The 19,387-nt window shown below is 48.5% G+C and overlaps 3 non-coding genes across 3 annotated transcripts; 1 reads left to right on the top strand and 2 right to left on the bottom strand.

Annotated features, from left to right (window-relative positions):
- Positions 1-5,041: 5,041 nt before the first annotated feature.
- On the bottom strand, positions 5,042-5,205 carry LOC127041378 (U1 spliceosomal RNA). The gene has a single exon (XR_007771662.1). It is a non-coding gene; the product is annotated as a U1 spliceosomal RNA (small nuclear RNA).
- A 3,521-nt stretch (positions 5,206-8,726) lies between these two features.
- Positions 8,727-8,842, top strand: LOC127041376 (U5 spliceosomal RNA). The gene has a single exon (XR_007771660.1). It is a non-coding gene; the product is annotated as a U5 spliceosomal RNA (small nuclear RNA).
- Positions 8,843-17,882: 9,040 nt separating this feature from the next.
- On the bottom strand, positions 17,883-17,954 carry TRNAQ-CUG (transfer RNA glutamine (anticodon CUG)). The gene has a single exon. It is a non-coding gene; the product is annotated as a tRNA-Gln (tRNA).
- Between the last annotated feature and the right edge of the window lie 1,433 nt (positions 17,955-19,387).

Genomic DNA, 19,387 nt, shown 5'->3' with positions numbered 1-19,387 from the left:
ACCAGTCACTGTAAGGCACAGAGTGTGTTTCCCACCAATCTGGGTAAGGCACAGAGCATGTTTCTCATGGACCATCAGTGACACCCAGTGACCAGCAGGAGTGGCATCAGACTCTTCTCCTTTAGTGGGGGACTGAGATGGGCTAGACAAAGAAATTGGGGGGCTGTGCCCCCCATCACCTGGCCCCACCCTTCATGGAGGCCATGACTCTGCTCCTTCTCAGTTAAAGGCCAGGCTCATCTCCTCTCTCCCGGGCTAAGGTTTACAGCAATACAAACTTTATTAAAACAAAATAGTAAACAAGGTTTACTTTAAATATTCTAAATCTGTCCAAATTTTAGTACTGACTCCAAAGTTCTCTTAAAGATCCCATCAGTAACCAAAACCTAAATGGAAACCAAAAACAAGGCTTAATTTAAAACCCAAACATTAAGAAAAACTTTGTTTGTAAAAATAAAAACTAACAAATGCTGTAAATTAATAATTTCAACATTTTATCAAAAAAGTGTGCTGCAGCAGAATGATAAAATAACATCAAATAAATAAGCATGACCACTAAAACCTCCTCTAAAGGAATTGAATCCTTGAATACTGGTCAAATCTGTATAAAATATGCAGAACTATGTCAAAACTGGTGTTGCAGGACAGCCATTCGATCCAGAAAATGTCAATTAAAAGCTCCAGTCCAACTAAAAAAACCAAAACAACCCAATAAACCAAAATGGTCACAGTCTGAAACAAACCTACACAGAAGCAAAATTAAACCTGTACCAACACAGGAACAAACAATGTAAATTTCTAATTCTAACTTCTTGTTTCTCCCAGGAGGAAGGTGTTTTGCATCCCAGTAACCAGGCTGTCACTGCAGCTTTCCTTTCACTAAATAAGATTTTTACCAAATATAAATTGCCCTCCAATTTCTCTTAGAGAAATTGAAATTGTATCTTTGCACTAATAGCCCAAGTGTGCAAGTCCATCCCCTCAGAGTAGCCCCACACCCTGAGGCCATGGGAGAATCCCAACTGGTTTGTGCATTTGTAACCCTGGGGCCTGAAGCTGATGAGAGAAAGGGAAGTGAGCCATCTTGGAGCTTTCCGATATCACCTGCGGGGAGCACAGGGATTTGACTGAGTGACATCCTGGCTAATTTTCACCTTGTTCTCCACAAGCAGAATCCACTGGAGAGCTCGGGAGTGACTTGACCATGGCAGCACCCTATTTACATATTAAAAGCTGGCATTTTGGAGCCAATGGGGTGAAATGTGAGTACTTTTGGGGTTGGGACCCACATGAGAAGGGATGTGTATAAACTGGAGAGAGTCCAGCAGAGGGCAATAAAAATGATTAGGGGACTGAGACACATGACTTACGAGATCCTACAGGCCATATCCTGTATGTTAAGCTAAGGCAAAGTTAGCATATGTATATTGTGACCTTTTACTCAGAGAGGAAAATCGACCTTTATCATGTTATTTAAATAGATACGTACCCATGCCTGTCCAAGACCTTTACCTAGACCAATCAACAATGGAGAATGGCATAGGGGTTTTTTCAGTGTTGTACCCACAGATTTAAGAGGTACGCTACAAGGTAACTTATGTGCATATGTACATGTCATCAACAAGCACAAACATACTAGCCTATGAAGTAAACGTACCCTAATGTTTTGTGGGTGAGGAATGAAATTTGGGCATAGGAGGAAGGATTTCCGGCCCTTGTGCCATATAAAAGAGGTAACCCACCTTGCTAGAGCACTTTGCTCTATCATTCTGACTTACTTCCTCCACTCTCTCTCTATGTACTATCAGCAGGCTGTACTTGTTCTTAAACTTTAAGTTTCAAGGGAACTAGGCTAAGTTCGGTTTCCCTACGTTTTTAGTCTTTGTTTATTAGGTTTTGATTTTAAGTTTAACATATACAAGTAAACCCTAAGTAACACTAGCTTTTTCGAAGCACTTCACCTTTCACTTAAGAATTGAGAAACCTGAACTGCAAGGCTGGTCCTGTGTCTCTTACCACCAGGTTATCAAGGAAGGCTGTGAGTATATTAACCAAAACTTTGTTGCATATAATGCCATATGTATCTTCTGAATAGCAGTAATGCAACTGTAACTTTGTAACTCAATTAAATTAAATAAAATGTAAGCTAATCAATTAAATTTTCATCAAATTATCCAAATTAATATTATGAGTACACCCTATATCAGGGTACATGGGACAGAAAATTGGAGTGCAGAGGGATGAAGGCACTGGCTCTGGGGGTCCAGACTCTGGGGTGGGGTTAGAATGAGACATTCAGGGTGCAGTAGAGGACTCAGAGTTAGGATAGAGAATTGGGCCATGAATGCTCAGGAATGAGGCCAGGAAACAGAAAATTGAGATGAAAGAAAGAAATCAAGCTAGAGCAAAAAGCAGAAAAAAAGTGTGTGATTCAAGCTGCAGAGGAAAGAAAAAACCTCTCCCTGTCCTCTCTCACCAAAGCATCTAAGAACCAGATGAGAAACATCTCTCCCCCACTGCAACAACAATTCAAGTTGATCTAGGCTGAGAAAGGAAATCTTCTCCTTTGCAACACGACCTGACCTGACCTGACCCGACTCCCTCCAATCTGGTGTTCCTGGCCTGGGACACGGGAGGGGCTCCTCTCTTCTCCATTTGGGACATGGCGGGATGAGAGAAGTAACAGGGCTTTATGGGAAATAATTATTTGCCTGATTCATGTGCAAGCCCTAGTCCTTGTTAACCCAAACAAACCGTTTATCCTGCATGCTGATGCCAGTTTGGAGAGTCTGGGAGAAGTCCCATACCAGGAAGTAGAAGGAAATGTAAATCTGTAGGCTTTGCCAGCTGAGGACTGTCTGATAACGAAACTCACTATCCCATCCACCAGCAGCAGTTCTTGGTCTTGAAATGGGCCATCATTGAGAAATTTCGAGACTACTTGTGTGGTGCTCAGTTTCAGGTGTGGACAGAGAACAATCCACTGACTTATGTGTTAACAAGGGCTAAGCTGGATGCTACAAGGCAGAGGTGGGTGGCTACTTTTGCTAGCCATAACTTTGCATTCAATACCAATGAGTTGGTATAATAGGAAATGTGATTTATCAGGACCACCAATTCTTGGCTGGGGGAGAATGTAAGCAGGGTCGCTATGAACCCTACCCTGCCATCTGTTGGTGATCTGTTGTAAAGGCCTTTTGAGGCTGATGTTATTTGCATGGTTCCACCCACCCCAGATTGCATGATGGGGGTGCCTGTCCAAAGGGTCATTTTGGCTGCTGTGGGATCCCCAGTCTCTTTCTTATTAGGGCAGGGGTAATAAAGTGCAGTTATTCCGGTGATAGAAATCAAGGACAGTAGAACAGTACTTAGCAGTTCATGATTTCGGAACTCACCCGAACCTACATAAATCTCGTTAGGCAAGGGACATGGGTTCCAAAGCATAGTGAAATAAAAGAGATTGAAAAAGGATGTTTGTATTTATTAGTACAGCTTTCTTGTGAAATCTCAAAATACAAGTTTTAGGTCTTATGTATCTCTCTAGTTTAAAAATAGAGCTTTTATAGTTCTAATACATATTTGCATCTGTACCACAGATAAAAAGTTATTAATGACAAAATGTCCTTTTTAGACATACATAAACTGCTGGACTGGCATCTTGTTTCCACACTAAAAGTTTTAAACAACTCCATAGATGGGTAAAATGCTTCTTACAGCTCAAACGGCAAGGAAATTTTGCAGATTGCCCCCTGAGAGATCAGCTGTGGGACACAACTTTTGTGACACACGAACTATCTCTGCAACGAAATTCTTAGTCACAGGTCAGCAGGAGGGTTTATACAAATTCTGGACTCAGGAACCAGAGCTGGGGTTGGCAGGGGGGAGGGGATTTTTGTGGCACATGCACCACCTCTGCAACACCAACCTTTGTTACCTCACTCCATAATACCACACACGCAGCAGACTTTTGCCTCTCAGGAACCAAAGCATACCCTGAAAGATTGAGTGACATAACATTAAGGCAAACAACTGCAGCACTAACAACAACTCAAAAAGATTCAAAAATGGCTCTGTCTTTACACACCATGGACAACAAGAAAGAAACCTACAAGCATGGACCAACAAGAACCAAACAAACATCCATACCCACCTTCCACAAGCTTTGGGTCTTTGGAACCCAGACCCCATAATGGGTGAGTACTTTACAGGTGAGGGAGAAGCTCTCAGGCCTCAAATGCCAGGTACAGTTCCTCTCTCCTTGATTCAGAATGAACAGGAAAATACACTGCATTACCTGCCCCAATTACAAAGAGACTGGGGATCCCACAGTAGCTGAAATGACCGTTTGAACAAGCACTCCCATCATGCAATCCGGGGTGGGTGGAACCATGCAAATGACATCAGCCTCAAAAGGCCTTTACAACAGATCACCAAAAGATGGCAGGCTAGAGTTCATAGCCACCCTGCTTAACCTACGGTGGGAAGGAGCAGAAAAGAGCATCGGGGCTGCAGAATAGTGCTTGCATAGGCTTTCTTTGCCGTGGTTTGCTGTAAGAGTTAACAGTGAGAGATTGGTAGTCACAGGTCAGCATAATCTCCCCAAATGGAAAGGCACTGTTCCTGGAGAAGGGTCCTGGAGAGGGTTTTCCTCGTTGGTGCAGGCCATCCACCTCCCTGAAAGGCGGGAGCTAGGTTGACGGAAAAATTCTTCCCACCAAGGCCTGGACTGACGTAGCCGCGCCGATTTACGTTCCCCATGCAGACCAGGCCCGAGGGTTGGAGCGTCCTGAAGAGTTAAGTCAAAACAGCTCCATCCGTCAGCTCCATCCGCTTTTTCTCTCTTGGTCCCATTCTCAGCAGCAATGACAAAAGTGCCAAAAGCTACAAGGCTTGAGGAAGAGAACAGTCACAAAGATAGGAGAACAAAACTGCTTTTGTCAAAACCAACCAAGCACACAGCTACACACTGGACCAAGCATTCCCAGCCCACTGAGCAGCACTCCCCAAGACATTTCATTTTCCTGTCTTTTCAACCAATCATCAGGGGAGAGCACGGACACAGTCCCCCACTACCACAAATTATGCAGTTGAGTTTCCCACACTTGGGGAAATCGCAGGGGTCAGCACATCTGCAGTGCAATGGATGAGCCTCACCCTTGGAAAACCACCTCCATGATCATGGTATTTCCCCTGCCAAGTAAGTATGAGGTCCAACTGCCCAACTGCCACCTGCCCTCACTCTCCCCAGACTTATAAGACGCGGGGCGGACCGCAGCGCCCCCGAGCCCCCGGCCTCGCCCACACCAGCCCCCACTGCCGACAGCTGCCCCGCCGCGTCCCCGAGGCCCCTCCCTTCTCCATGCCGAGCTCGCGGGGCCAAAGGCGGGCCCTGCCGGGCAGCCTGTCTCTGCTCCCACAATGCTCTGCTCGCACACAGATCTGCATCCACACTCATGCGGCTCCGCCCCTCCGCTCGGGCCCCTCCCCCTGCCTGCCCGGGCCAGGGCTCTTGCGTGCCCTGGAGTTGAAGCCGGGTCCCATCCCAGGCATCCAGGCTATCAGAGAGACGACATGGACCAGCTGCTGCTGGGGAAAGAGTGCAGCTTGCATTTTGCTGCTCTCTCTCCCCACCGGAAGTTGGTCCAATACAAGAACGACCTCCCCTGCCTTGTCTCACGTCAGTTTTTCCTCAGTGCAGAAGGTCGGGTGTTGTCAGCCGCTCTCCAGAAACTGGAAGGCCACTCCATCCCTTTTGTTACCTGCCAAGTGAGGCTGAGTGCACTGGCAGGCAGCGCCGTCGGAAGAAGTGGAAGATTTGACAAATGACCAGGGAGGAGTATAAAACTATTGCTCGGGCAGGCAGGAGCGAAATCAGGAAGGGCAACTCAGGCTTGGAGTTGCAGCTAGCAAGAGATGTTAAGAGTAACAAGAAGAAGGGTTTCTTCAGGTATGTTAGCAAGAAGAAGAAAGTCAAGGAAACTGTGGGCCCCTTACTGAATGAGAGAGGCAACCTAGTGACAGAGGATGTGAAAAAAGCTAAGGTAGTCAATGCTTTCCCCCACCCCACCCCCATCTTCACGAACAAAATCAGCTCCCAGACTGCTGCACTGGGCAGCACAGCATGGAGAGGAGGTGACCAGCCCCCTGTGGAGAAAGAAGTGGTTTGAGACTATTTAGAAAAGCTGGAGGAGCATGAATCCGTGGGGCTGGATGCGCTGCATCCGAGGGTGCTAAAGGAGTTGGCGGGTGTAATTGCAGGGCCATTGGCTATTATCTTTGAAAACTCATGGTGATCGGGGGAGGTCCCGGATGACTGGAAAAAGGCTAATGTAGTGCCCATCATTAAAAAAGGGAAGAAAGAAGGAGGATGCGGGGAACTACAGGCCAGTCAGCCTCACCTCAGTCCCTGGAAAAATCATGGAGTAGGTCCTCGAGGAATCAATTCTGAAGCACTCAGAGGAGAGGCAAGTGATCAGCAGCATTCAGCATGGATTCAGCAAGGGCAAGTCACGCCTGACTTACCAAATTGTCTTCTGTGAGGAGATAACTGGGTCTGGAGATGAAGGGAAAGCAATGGACGTGTTATTCCTTGATTTTATCAAAGCTTTTGATACAATCATCTCCCACAGTATTCTTGTCGGCAAGTTCAAGAAGTATGGGCTGGATGAATGGACTATAAGGTGGAGAGAAAGCTGGCTAGGTCGTTGGGTAGTGATCGATGGCTCCACGTCTAATTGGCAGCCGATATCAAACGGCGTGCCCCAGGGGTCGGTCCTGGGGCCGGTTGTGTTCAATATCTTCATTAATGTTCTGGAGGATGGCGTGGACTGCCCTCTCAGCAAGTTTGCAGATGACACTAAACTGGGAGGAGCGGTCGATATGCTGGAGGGTAGGGATAGGATACAGAGGGACCTAGACAAATTAGAGGATTGGGCCAAAAGACACCTGATGAGGTTCAACAAGGACAATTGCCCAGTCCTACACTTAGGACGGAAGAATCCCACGCACTGCTCCAGACTAGGGACCGAATGGCTAGGCAGCAGTTCTGCAGAAAAGGACCCAGGGGTTACAGTGGACGAGAAGCTGCCTATGAGTCGACAGTGTGCCCTTGTTGCCAAGAAGGCTAACGGCATTTTGGACTGCATACGTAGGGGCATTGCCAGCAGATGGAGGGACGTGATCGTTCCCTTCTATTCGACATTGGTGAGGCCTCATCTGGAGTACCGTGTCCAGTTTTGGCCCCCACACTACAAGAAGGATGTGGAAAAACTGACAAGAGTCCAGCCTAGGGCAAGAAAAATGATTGCGGGGGAGGGGAGGGGTGCGGGGCCTGGAAGACATGACTTATGAGGAGAGGCTGAGGGAACTGGGATTGTTTAGTCTGCAGAAGAGAAGAATGAGGGGGGATTGATGGCTGCTTCCAACTACCTGAAAGGGGGTTCCAAAGAGGATGGATCTAAACTGTTCTCAGTGGTACCAGATGACAGAACAAGGAGCAATGGTCCCAAGTTGTGTTTGGGAAGGTGACGGTTGGAGATTAGGAAAACCCTTTTTCACGAGGAGGGTGGTGAAGCATTGGAATGGGTTCCCTATTCCAATGGAGGTGGTGGAATCTCCTTCCTTAGAGGTTTTCAAGGTCAGGCTTGACAAAGCCCTGGCCGAGATGATTTAGTTGGGGATTGGGTTGGACTAGATGACCTCCTGAGGTCCCTTCCAACCCTGAGGCCTGATCCACACTACAGCGTTAAATCGATTTAAACAGCGTTAAATCGATTTAACGTTGTACCCGTCCACACTACAAGGCACTTTAAATCGATATTAAGGGCTCTTAAAATCGATTTCTGTACTCCTCCCCAACGAGAGGAGTAACCCTAAAATCGATATTACTATATCGATTTAGGGCTAGTGTGGACGGAAATTGAAGTTATTGGTCTCATTCTTTTACTGTAGCTACCCAGAGTTCACCGCTCCGGAAATCGATGGTAGCCTAGGACCATGGACGCACACCACCGAATTAATGTGCCCTAGTGTGGACGCGTAAAATCGATTTTATAAAACCAGTTTTAATAATTTCGATTTTATGCTGTAGTGTAGACGTAGCCTGAGAGTCCATGATTTTTAAGCTGTTCCCGTGCATCAGGGCGAGCTGCAGCTCAGGGAACTCCAAGGATCTGAGGCGAGCTACTTTGCAGCAGAGGCAGACCAAGCAGCAGGTACAACGCGGGGTCGCACCCCGGCCGGCAGATAGAATCTCATGTCCGAGATCCCGCCTCCTGTTCCTTTGCAAAGTGTGTGCTGTTGCTCCGGATTTTAGCTCTGAGCCAAGTGCCCTCTTGCTTCTCGTCCAGGCTCCGTCCTCCATGTGCCTGGGCATCAGCGGGACTGTCTCAGGAGAGCAGCTTCCCCACCCTCGCCGCATCCCAACCTCCGCCCAGCTGGGGAAGGAGCAGAGACAGCCCGGAGAAAAGACTCCTTTGAGCGCAGTAGATGGCCGGAGCATCTTATTTGCATACTCACAGTGCACTGCGCGCAGCGAAGCGAGTCCCTGGTCAAGGGGCTAGTTTTACTCCCTGTGTCCCCGGTTCCCATAATCCAACTCGGGCTGTCAATCGGTTCAATTCCATTTCCTCTAAAAGCTCTGCGGTTTAGCGGGCTGTGAGAGTACTCACCCTGACTTGTGGTAGCATACGCGGTTGCCCCGGCAGCGCCTCTGCTCTGTCTTCTATGTATTCTGTTTTCTCTTCAGTTCGTATAAATCTTTCACCTTTTACTAAAGATTTCCATGGAGAGGAACATTTATGAATTTGTACCCATTTTTGTGAGGCTTTGCTTTGGCGAGGCTGTTCTCTGTTGTGAAAAGAACAGAAGGGGGCTACTTGAACTGGTGTCAGTGGCTTGAGCTTTCCTATAAACAACTCAGAGCTCTGAAAATGACTGTTTGGGATTTTCTATCCCGTTATCTTATTTTACTTTGAGCTCATCATGTTAGTGAGATGGTTTCCTATCTAGCAGGGGACACTTTTGTGATGGGTATTCTGCTGGCTCTTTGGTTTTGGAAGTTATCGGTTATCACGGTTGAAGAGCAGCAAATAAATGTGGCGTTGTTTGTGTTAAGGTTTGGTTTGTCCCAAGAGTGTATGGTTTGGAGTCATTTGTAACTCTGCGATTAGTTATTGGCAACAGCTTGTTATTAGGCCCCTGAGTTGAAAGGCTGCTCTTGCAGATTTTAGTTTGTCGTTGTTGGAAGGTCAGTTAAAGAGCTGCTTTCTTTATCTAGTCCGTGAGGGTTCTTACACCGCCCTCCTTGATATACCTTCCAGAAGGTGATTGCATGGTTTCCCTCGCCTCCCCACAGAAGAGAAATTGTCCATCCCTTTCCTGTTGGGAAAACACCAGTGTTTTCAAAGGTTTTGCCCAGATGAGGGATAGTTCATAGGAGCAGAAGAGGAGGAAGGTTGTGGCCCTTTGAGTCAGATTCCTACCTAGCGTTTAAGGCCAGAAGGAACCAGCCTATCACCTCAGGGGGACTAAGGGGCACCAATGCCCCAAATAGTGAGGAATTGCTTTGATGCAATTGACTGTATGTTTGAGATAGTTCGGTGGGAAGGAGCAGAAAAGAGCATCGGGGCTGCGGAATAGCGCTTGCATAGGCTTTCTTTGCCCTGGTTTGCTGTAAGAGTTAGGGTCCACACTACAGCATTAAATTGATTTAAACAGCGTTAAATCGATTTAACACTGTACCCGTCCACGCTACAAGACAATTAAAATCGATTTTAAGGGGTCTTAAAATAGATTTCTGTACTCCTGCTCAATGAGAGGAGTAACCCTAAAATCGATATTACTATATCAATTTAGGGTTAGTGTGGATGGAAATCGAAGTTATTGGTCCCATTCTTTTACTGAGCTACCCAGAGTGCACCGCTCCGGAAATCGATGGTAGTCTAGGACCATGGATGCACACCACCGAAGTAATGTGCTCTAGTGTGGATGCGTAAAATCGATTTTATAAAACCGGTGTTATAAATCTGGTTTTAATAATTTCTATTTTATGCTGTAGTGTAGACGTAGCCTAGGTTAAGCAGGGTCGCTATGAACTCTACCCTGCCATCTGTTGGTGATCTGTTGTAAAGGCCTTTTGAGGCTGATGTCTTTTGCATGGTTCCACCCACTCCAGATTGCATGATGGGAGTGCTTTTCCAAACGGTCATTTCAGCTGCTGTGGGATCCCCAGTCTCTTTGTTATTGGGGCAGGAGTAATGCAGTGTATTTTCCTGTTCGTTCTGGATCAAGGAGAGAGTAACTGTACCTGGCATTTGAGGCCTGAGAGCTTCATCCTCGCCTGAAAAGTACTCACCCTTTAAGGGGTCTGGGTTCCAAAGACTCAAAGCTTATGGGAGGTTGGAATGGATGTTTGTTTGGTTCTTGTTGGCCTGTGCTTGTAGTTTTTCTTCCTACTGTCCATGGTGTGTAAAGACAGAGATGTTTTTGAATCTCTTTGAGTTGTTGTTAGTACTGCAGTCATTTGTCTTAAGCTTGTACCACTCTGTCTCTTTCAGGGTATGCTTTGGTTCTTGAGAGGTAAAGGTTGTTGTGTGTGTGGTGTTATGGAGTGAGGTAGTAAAGGTTGGTGTTGCAGATGTGGTGCATGTGCTAAAAAAATTGGGTCCCCCCCACTGCCAACCCCAGCTCTGGTCCCAGAGTCCAGAATTTGCATAAACCTGCCTGCTTATCTGTGACTAAGAATTTGGAAGTTGTGTCCCACAGCTGCTGTCCCAGTGTGCAATCTGCAAAATTTCCTTGCCGTTTGAGCCGTAAGGAGCATTTTACCCAGCTATGGAGTTGTTTACAAGTTTTAGTGTGGAAATGAGATACCAGCCCAACAGTTTATGTATGTCTAAAAAGTGCTTTTAGTCATTAATGGCTTTTTATCTGTGGTATAGGTGCAAATATGTGTTCAAGCTATAAAAGCTCTATTTTTAAACTAGAGAGATATGTAAAACATAAAACTTGCATTTACAGATTTCACAAAAAATCTGTACTAATAAAATACAAACATCCTTTCTCAATCTCTCTTATTTCACTATGCTTTGGAACCCACGTCCCTTGCCTAACGAGATTTATGTAGGTTCGGGTAAGTTCCAAAATCACGAACTGCTAAGTACCGTTCTACTGTCCTTGATTTATATCACCAGAATAACTGCACTTTATTACCCCTGCCCTAATAAGAAAGAGACTGGGGATCCCACAGCAGCCAAAATGACCCTTTGGACAGGCACCCCCATCATGCAATCTGGGGTGGGTGGAACCATGCAAATGGCATCAGCCTCAAAAGGCTTTTACAACAGATCACCAACAGATGGCAGGGTAGAGTTCATTCTCACCCTGCTTACATCCTCGCCCCCAGCCAAGAATTGGTGGTCCTGATAAATCACATTCCTTATTATACCAACTCATTGGTATTGAATGCGAAGTTATGGCTAGCAAAAGTAGCCACCCACCTCTGCCTTGTAGCATCCAGCTTAGCCCTTGTTAACACATAAGTCAGTGGATTGTTCTCTGTCCACACCTGAAACTGAGCACCACACAAGTAGTCTCGAAATTTCTCAGTGATGGCCCATTACAAGACCAAGAACTGCTGCTGGTGGATGGGATAGCGAGTTTCGCTATCAGACAGTCCTCAGCTGGCAAAGGCTACAGATTTACATTTCCTTCCACTTCCTGGTACGGGACTGCTCCCAGACCCTCCAAACTGGCATCAGCATGCAGGATAAACGGTTTGTTTGGGTTAACAAGGATTAGGACTTGCACATGAATCAGGCAAATAATTATTTCCCGTAAAGCCCTGTCACTTCTCTCATCCCACCATGTCCCAAATGGAGAAGAGAGGAGCCCCTCCCCTGTCCCACGCCAGGAACACCAGATTGGAGAGTGGGAGATGTTCATGACTCAGTCCAGGTCTGTTAATACTGCAAAGAAGAAGGTTTCCTTTCTCAGTTCAGGTCAACTAGAGTTGTTCTTGCAGTGAGAGAGAGATGTCTTTGATCTGGTTCGTTGATGCTTTGGTGAGAGAAGACAAGCAGAAGTGTTTTCTCTCTCTGCAGCTAAAATCACACACTTCTTCTCTGCTTTTTGCTCTACCTTGATTTCTCTCTTCCATCTAAATTTTCTTTTTCTTGGCCTCATTCCAGAGCATTCACAGCTAATTCTCTATCCTAACTCTGAGTCCTCTACTGTGCCCTGAATGTCTCATTCTAACCCCACCCCAGAATTTGCACCGCCAGAGCCAGTGCCTTCATCCCTCTGCACTCCAACTCTCTGTCCCATGTAGCCTGATGTAGGGTGTACTAATAATATTAATTTGGATAATTTGATGAAAATTTAATTGATTAGCTTACATTTAATTTAATTTAATTGAGTTACAAAGTTACAGTTGCATTACTGCTATTCAAAAGATGCATATGGCATTATATGCAACAAAGTTTTGATTAATATACTCACAGCCTTCCTTGATAACCTGGTGGTAAGAGACACAGGACCAGCCTTGCAGTTCAGGTTTCTCAATTCTTAAGTGAAAGATGCAGTACTTAGAAAAAGCTAGTGTTACTTAGGGTTTACTTGAATATGTTAAACTTAAAATCAAAACCTAATAAACAAAGAATAACAACTTAGGGAAACCGAACTTAGCCTAATTCCCTTGAAACTTAAAGTTTAAGAACAAGTACAGCCTACTGATAGTACATAGAGAGAGAGTGGAGGAAGTAAGTCAGAATGATAGAGCAAAGTGCTCTAGCGAGGTGGGTTACCTCTTTCATAGGGCACAAGGGCCGGAAATCCTTCCTCCTATGCCCAAATTTCATTCCTCACCCACAAAACATTAGGGTACATTTACTTTATACACTAGTATGTTTGTGCTTGTTGATGACATGTAAATATGCACATAAGTTACCTTGTAGTGTACCTGTTAAATCTGTGGGTACAACACTGAAAAAAACCCTATGCCATTCTCCATTGTCGATTGGTCTAGATAAAGGTCTTGGACAGGCATGGGTACTTATCTATTTAAGTAACATTATAAAGGTTGATTTTCCTCTCTGAGTAAAAAGTCACAATATAGATATGCTAACTTTGCATTAGCTTAACATACAGGATATGGCCTGTAGGTTCTCGTAAGTCATCTGTCTCAGTCCCCTAATCATTTTTATTGCACTTTGCTGGACTCTCTCCAGTTTGTCCACATCCCTTCTCATGTGGGTCCCAACCCCAAAAGTACTCACATTTCACCCCATTGGCCCCAAAATGCCAGCTTGTAATATGTAAATAGGGTGCTGCCATGGTCAAGTCACTCCCGAGCTCTCCAGCGGAGCCTGCTGGTGGAGAACAAGGTGAAAATTAGCCCGGATGTCACTCAGTCAAATCCCTGTGCTCACCGCAGGTGGTATCGGAAAGTTCCAAGATGGCTCATTTCCCTTTCTCTCATCAGCTTCAGGCCCCAGGGTTACAAATGCACAAACCAGTTGGGATTCTCCCCTGGCCTCAGGGTGTGAGGCTGCTCTGAGGGGATGGACTTGCACACTTGGGATATTAGTACAAAGATACAATTTCAATTTCTCTTAGAGAAATTGGAGGGCAATTTATATTTGGTAAAAATCTTATTTAGTGAAAGGAAAGCTGCAGTGACAACCCGGTTACTGGGGTGCAAAACACCTTTCTCCTGGGAGAAACAAGAAGTTAGAATTAGAAATTTACATAGTTTGTTCCAGCGTTGGTACAGGTTTAATTTTGCTTCTGTGTAGGTTTGTTTCAGGCTGTGACCGTTTTGGTTTATTGAGGTGTTTTAGTTTTTTTAGTTGGAATGGAGCTTTTAATTGACATTTTCTGGATTTGAATGGCTGACCTGCAACACCAGTTTTGACATAGTTCAGCATATTTTATAGATTTGACCAGTATTCAAGGATTCAATTCCTTTATAGGAGGTTTTAGTGGTCATGCTTACTTATTTGATGTTATTTTATCATTCTGCTGTAGCACACTTTTTTGATAAAATGTTGAAATTATTAATTTACAGCATTTGTTAGTTTTTATTTTTACAAACAAAGTTTTTCTTAATGTTTGGGTTTTAAATTAAGCCTTGTTTTTTGTTTCAATTTTCATTTAGGTTTTGGTTACTGATGAAATCTTTAAGAAAACTTTGGATTCAGTACTAAAATTTGGACAGATTTAGAATATTTAGAGTAAACCCTGTTTATTATTTTATTTTAGTAAAGTTTGTGTTGCTGTAAACCCTAGCCGGGGGGAGAGGAGATGAGCCTGGCCTTTAACTGAGAAGGAGCAGAGGCACGGCCCCCGTGAAGGGTGGGGGCAAGTGATGGGGGGCACAGCCCCCCAATTTTTTTTGTCTAGCCCATCTCAGTCCCCCACTAAAGGAGAAGTGTCTGATGCCACCCCTGCTGGTCACTGGGTGTCACTGCTGCTCCATGGGAAACATGCTCTGTGCCTTACCCAGATTGGTGGGAAACACACTCTGTGCCTTATCGTGACTGGTCTGTGGGTGTCACTGCTCGTAGAGGGCAGACACATGCTGTGCATTACGCCACCTGACCAGTGGGTGTCACTGCTGTATCAAGGGAAACACCTTCTGTGCATTACCTGGAATGACCACGAGGTGTCACTGCTGATCCAAGGGAGACATAAGAACGGCCAGACTGGTTCAGACGCAAAGTCCATCTAGCCCAGTATCCTCCTGTCTTCTGACAGTGGCCAGTGCCAGGTTCCCCAGAGGGAGTGAACAGAGCAAGGAATCATCAATTGATCCATCCCCTATTGTCCATTCCCAGCTTCTGGCAAACAGAGGCTACAGGCACCATCCCTGCCCACCCTGGCTAATAGCCCTTCATGGAACTATCCACCCTAAACTTAACTAGTTCTTTTTTGAACCCTGTTATAGTCTTGGCCTTCACAATGAATTCCACAGGTTAACTATGCAACTGCCCTGAGTTTACCACCCTCTCACCTAGCCAGGTTGTATATGGAAAAGGGGATGAGGATGAGGAGAGCCATGATGTGTCTGTCAGTGGCTGGTGTCTCAGTTTCCTCTAGGCAGCAGTGCTGCAGGCTGCTTTGGTCTGTGCCCATGCAACTGTGTCTGGGGAAGGGGGAGTAGAGGTTCATGCTTCCGAGCCCCACGCCCCATCCCCAGCAGCTGGAGAATCCAGGCCAAATTTAACCCTGGCAGCTGGGCCGGGATTAGCCTGGGCTGGGATAGGGCTGGGGAGGAATTGGGAGGGAGACAAACGCACCTGCTGTGAGGGAAGATCCTCCCATTCCCTGCCAACCCCCTTCACTCATTGCAGCATAGCACCCCCTAGCATTTCTTTGTCTGTCATGGGAGCTGTCTGCTGCTTGCTTCTCCCTTAGCATCATCTCTCCCCATCCTGGGGCACTGGCATTGCCCATCCCGTGCAAATAGGCAGGCCCCGGTGTGCCCCATGGCACTACCCTGCAATTGTGGGGGCAGCTGTTGGATGGAGCCATATCAAAATATGGGGGTGGGCAAGGCTGGGGACCAGGACTCTTGAGTTCTCCCCTCAAATGTGGGAGGGGAGTGGAGGTTAGGGGGTAGAGGGGGGGAGGGGCAGGGCTGCGATCCAGGGATACTGCTTTTTCTGGTTTTCTCCACCTCCTGCAGCTGCCTCGGTCCTTTCAGTGCGTTTCTTGTTCCAAATTCATTTGCTTCCTTGTGTAAGTCACCCCAGAGGTGGCTGCATTTCAGTGTTGAGTGAGGCACCCTTGGCTGCATCACCACCTAACCGTGCCTCTCTCCCCCTTCGGGTGACCCTGCAGCACTCAGCAAATATCCATAAGATCATGGGGCACTTTGAGCACTGGGCAGGCAGGGGCCAGGCGCCCAGCCCTCCCTCCAGTGAATGGGACCCAGCACACTTTACTTTTTACAGGGATTAAAAAGGGGCAAAGAGGGGCAAATCAGAGGAGGGGGTGGCCAGGGTCTGAGCAGGGGTTGGAAATTGACGGGTTGGAGGGTCAAGCAGCTGGAGGCACAGTTAGGAGAGGGGCTGAAGGGCAAAGTCAGGGAGGGGGGGAGGAGCCAGAGTTAAGCCCAGAGGGAGGCGCTGCCAGAGGGTTAAACCCTGTCACAGGCAGGGGCCGAGGGGTAACAGTTATCCCGGTGGGCTGAGACTCCAGTGTTTGCAAACATGGGTGGGGGGAGCAGAGGGCTTTTTTATTTCCCCTCCCACAAGCAGCACCTCTCAGCATGGACTTACCAGGGCTGGGCTCTTAAAGGCACAGGCATCCCACTGCCTAGACACTGCAGCTCCTCTCTGATGTAACCAACTGAGGTGCTGCAGTAGGAGACTCAATTCAGTGAAACTGGGCATTCCCTATATGTCCCCCAGCCAGGGGGCTGTGCACCCCCTTCCCCGAATTTCCCCAACACCCCCTCCCTCGGTGGTCAGGTAGTTACATGCAGCGCTGCCAATGTTGGTTCCATTGGTTGCAAATTTGAATGGAAATTGAAACATTAACACACACTTTAAAAGCAGATATAATGTATGAAAACTACTTGTACCTGAGAAAGTAAAATAGGTTTGGAAAGTCTGGACAAAGCCGGGTTTCCTCACCCAGCTGTTGTGTTTGCTGACAATGTGGGTGCATTGGCTTCAGCAGTGTTGGCCAACCTTAGAATTTCAAATGATGATTTGTAAGCGAGGTGTGAATGAGCTCCCCCCTGACAGCTACTGATGACCAGGGTTGGGAGGAGGCTTTGGGACCAGACTGTATTTACATGAACTCACCTACTCTGCCGATGTATCCAGCAGACAGAGCTGGGCTGCCTCTGCTCTAGGTGCCCGGAGGAGGGAAGGTGTGTGGGGCTCCAGCCTGGGACTCTTCCTCCCTCCTGCCAAAGCCTGACTATTAATCCCAGTCCTGGCACTCCTTTCTTCAAGTGCCATGTGGGCCAGAGGAAAAGTGTGGTAGGAAGCACAAGGGCCAAGCTTGTGAACATCAGGTGCAGCAGCAAGAATCGCAGCTATCAGGGTAGCAAGTTCTAGAGCCCTAACCCATTGTGGCCACCCCAGCCAAAGACCTGGCTCTAGGAGGTGTGAATCACCCAGCAGGAGGGGAAAGATTCATTCGTACAAAGCTGGAGACAGGGAAGTTGAGCTCTGGGGCTTTACCACAAACATGGGTGGCAAGTTTGTAGAAATTTTGGTGGTGCCCAGAACCCGCCCCCCAACTCCGCCCCCCAAACTCCTCCCCCACCTGCCTAAGGCTCTGGGACGGGGCTTGGGGGGACATCTGGGGTGCAGATCCTGGGCTGGGGATTAGGGTGCAGGAGGGGTGCAGGGTGCAGGCTTTGGGATGGAGTTTGGGTGCTCGGTGCAGGCTCCAGGCTGGGGCAGGGGGTGGTGTTGTAGGAAGGGATGAGAGGTGCAGGCTCTGGGAGGGAGTTCAGGGCTGAGGATGAGGGATTCATGATGCAGGAGGGAGCTCAGGGCTGGGGCTGAGAGATGAAGTGTTCATGGCTAGGGCAGAGGGTTGGGGTGAGGCTGAAGATGGGGGGTTCATACTGCGGGGGGGGGCTCAGGGCAGCCTGCCTTGCCATTAGTGGTGGGCAGGCACTAGGACCCTGGGGCAGCAGACAGCAGTTCTGCCCAAATACCTCTACTCCAGCAGCAGGAGCAGGCAGGCCCAAGCTGCTTTTTGTCAGGCAGGGACACAGCGCAGCAGGGGGAGGGGTGCCAGGCAGGGGAAGAGACCCAGCTCCAAATATTGCTGGAGCAGGGCCCCCAGCCCTGAATATTCCTGCAGCCCGAGCACCGCAAATGTATGTAACCTGCCGCCTATGACCACAAGCCAACACAAGGTCCCACTGAGATTTGAACTCAGATTACAGGATTCAGAGTCCTGAGTGCTGCCCATTACACCATGGGACCAGCTTGTGCTGCCTTCTCTGCACATCGGTGACCCTCATGGGGCTGGCTTGTGTAAGGGGGCTCTTGGCTCTATACTAAAACTTAGTGTGTGTTTGGGGTGGGGGTTGGTTGGCTAGTTCCCAGCACCAATAGAAGGGGGAAGGATCAATGGGAAATCAGGACCCTGAGACTGACAGTCCCCAGGGACAATGGGGAGATGCCAAAGCTCCAAGTTAGCTGCACTGACAGGCCAGGCAGTGTAATGAGGGAGTCACCAGGCCAGGGGGTCCCATCCTCCATGTGAGCTGGAACTGCCTGGGCGAGAGTGGGGCAGAGCTAAGGAGAGAGCAGGAGCCCGAGAAGAGCCGGGGAGCAGAGCTGTGCAGGTGTAGTGCCAGAAACTGCTGCATGTAGGAATTTGCAACCTGTAGCAGTTACTGATACCTGAGGTTGTTCTTATTTGCTGACTTGTCCTAATTGACTAAAACTTGACAGTGGTTTCTCTAGCAAAGGCCAGTCCCTGGCCCCTTGGTCCAGACTTCCTCCTTCATATCAGGCTAGGGTGACCAGATGTCAAAGATGAAATATCGGGACGCGGGGTGCGGAGCAAAAAAAAAGGCAGAGGGCCCCCCTGCCGCCAAGCGGAAGTGGCACAGCCCCATCTCCAACCAACTCTTGGCTCCAACCCCCGCTACACCCCCAGCTCCCCCATCCCCTCACTCCTGGGCCCAGCCTGGGCTCCGAGCTCTGCAGCCGAGCCATGATCTGGGCTCCTCCTGCAGCTCCCGGGCAGGGGGTGAATCAGGCAGCTCCTGGCAGCAGCGTGTCCACCCCACGTGTGTCTTCGCCCCCCGCCCACCTGGGCCCTGCCTGCTCCCTGCTGCCCCCAGCCCCACTGTGCTACCCCGCAGGCTGCAGGGCTGGAGCAGCTTCTGCGCTGCGCTCCCGGCCATGGCCATGGCCAGTGTGCAGACCTGCGGAGGAGGGGCGCTGCCTTCCCTCTCCAGGTCTGCAAGGGGAATGTAAAGCGGCCGTTCCTGCGGGGGCGGGGTGCTGGGGGCCCTCCCCAGCTATGCCAGGGGACTGGGGAGTGGCCGTTCCAGTGGGGGTGGGGTGCTGGCTTCCCTCCCCAGCTCAATCAGGCGACTGGGGAGCGGCCGTTCCAGCGGGGGCGGGGCACTGGGTTCCTCTCCCAGCTCTGAGAGGGGACTGGGACGTAGTCTTTCCTGCTGGGGCGGGGCGCTGGCTTCCCTCCCCAGATCTGGGAGAGGTGCGGGAAGAGGCGATTCGAGCGGGGGCAGGGCGCTTGCTTCCCTCCCCAGCACTGGAAGGTGCCTGGGGAGTAGCGGTTCGAGTGGGCTTGGGGTGTTGCCTTCCTTCCCCAGCTCTGGGAGGGGCCTGCGGACTGGCGGCTCTAGTAAGGGTGGGGCGCTGGCTTCCCTCCCCAGCTCTGA

The sequence above is a fragment of the Gopherus flavomarginatus genome (genome assembly GCF_025201925.1).
Source record: "Gopherus flavomarginatus isolate rGopFla2 chromosome 13 unlocalized genomic scaffold, rGopFla2.mat.asm SUPER_13_unloc_2, whole genome shotgun sequence".
NCBI lineage: Eukaryota > Metazoa > Chordata > Testudines > Testudinidae > Gopherus > Gopherus flavomarginatus.
This window is presented reverse-complemented; position numbering and strand designations above follow the sequence as displayed.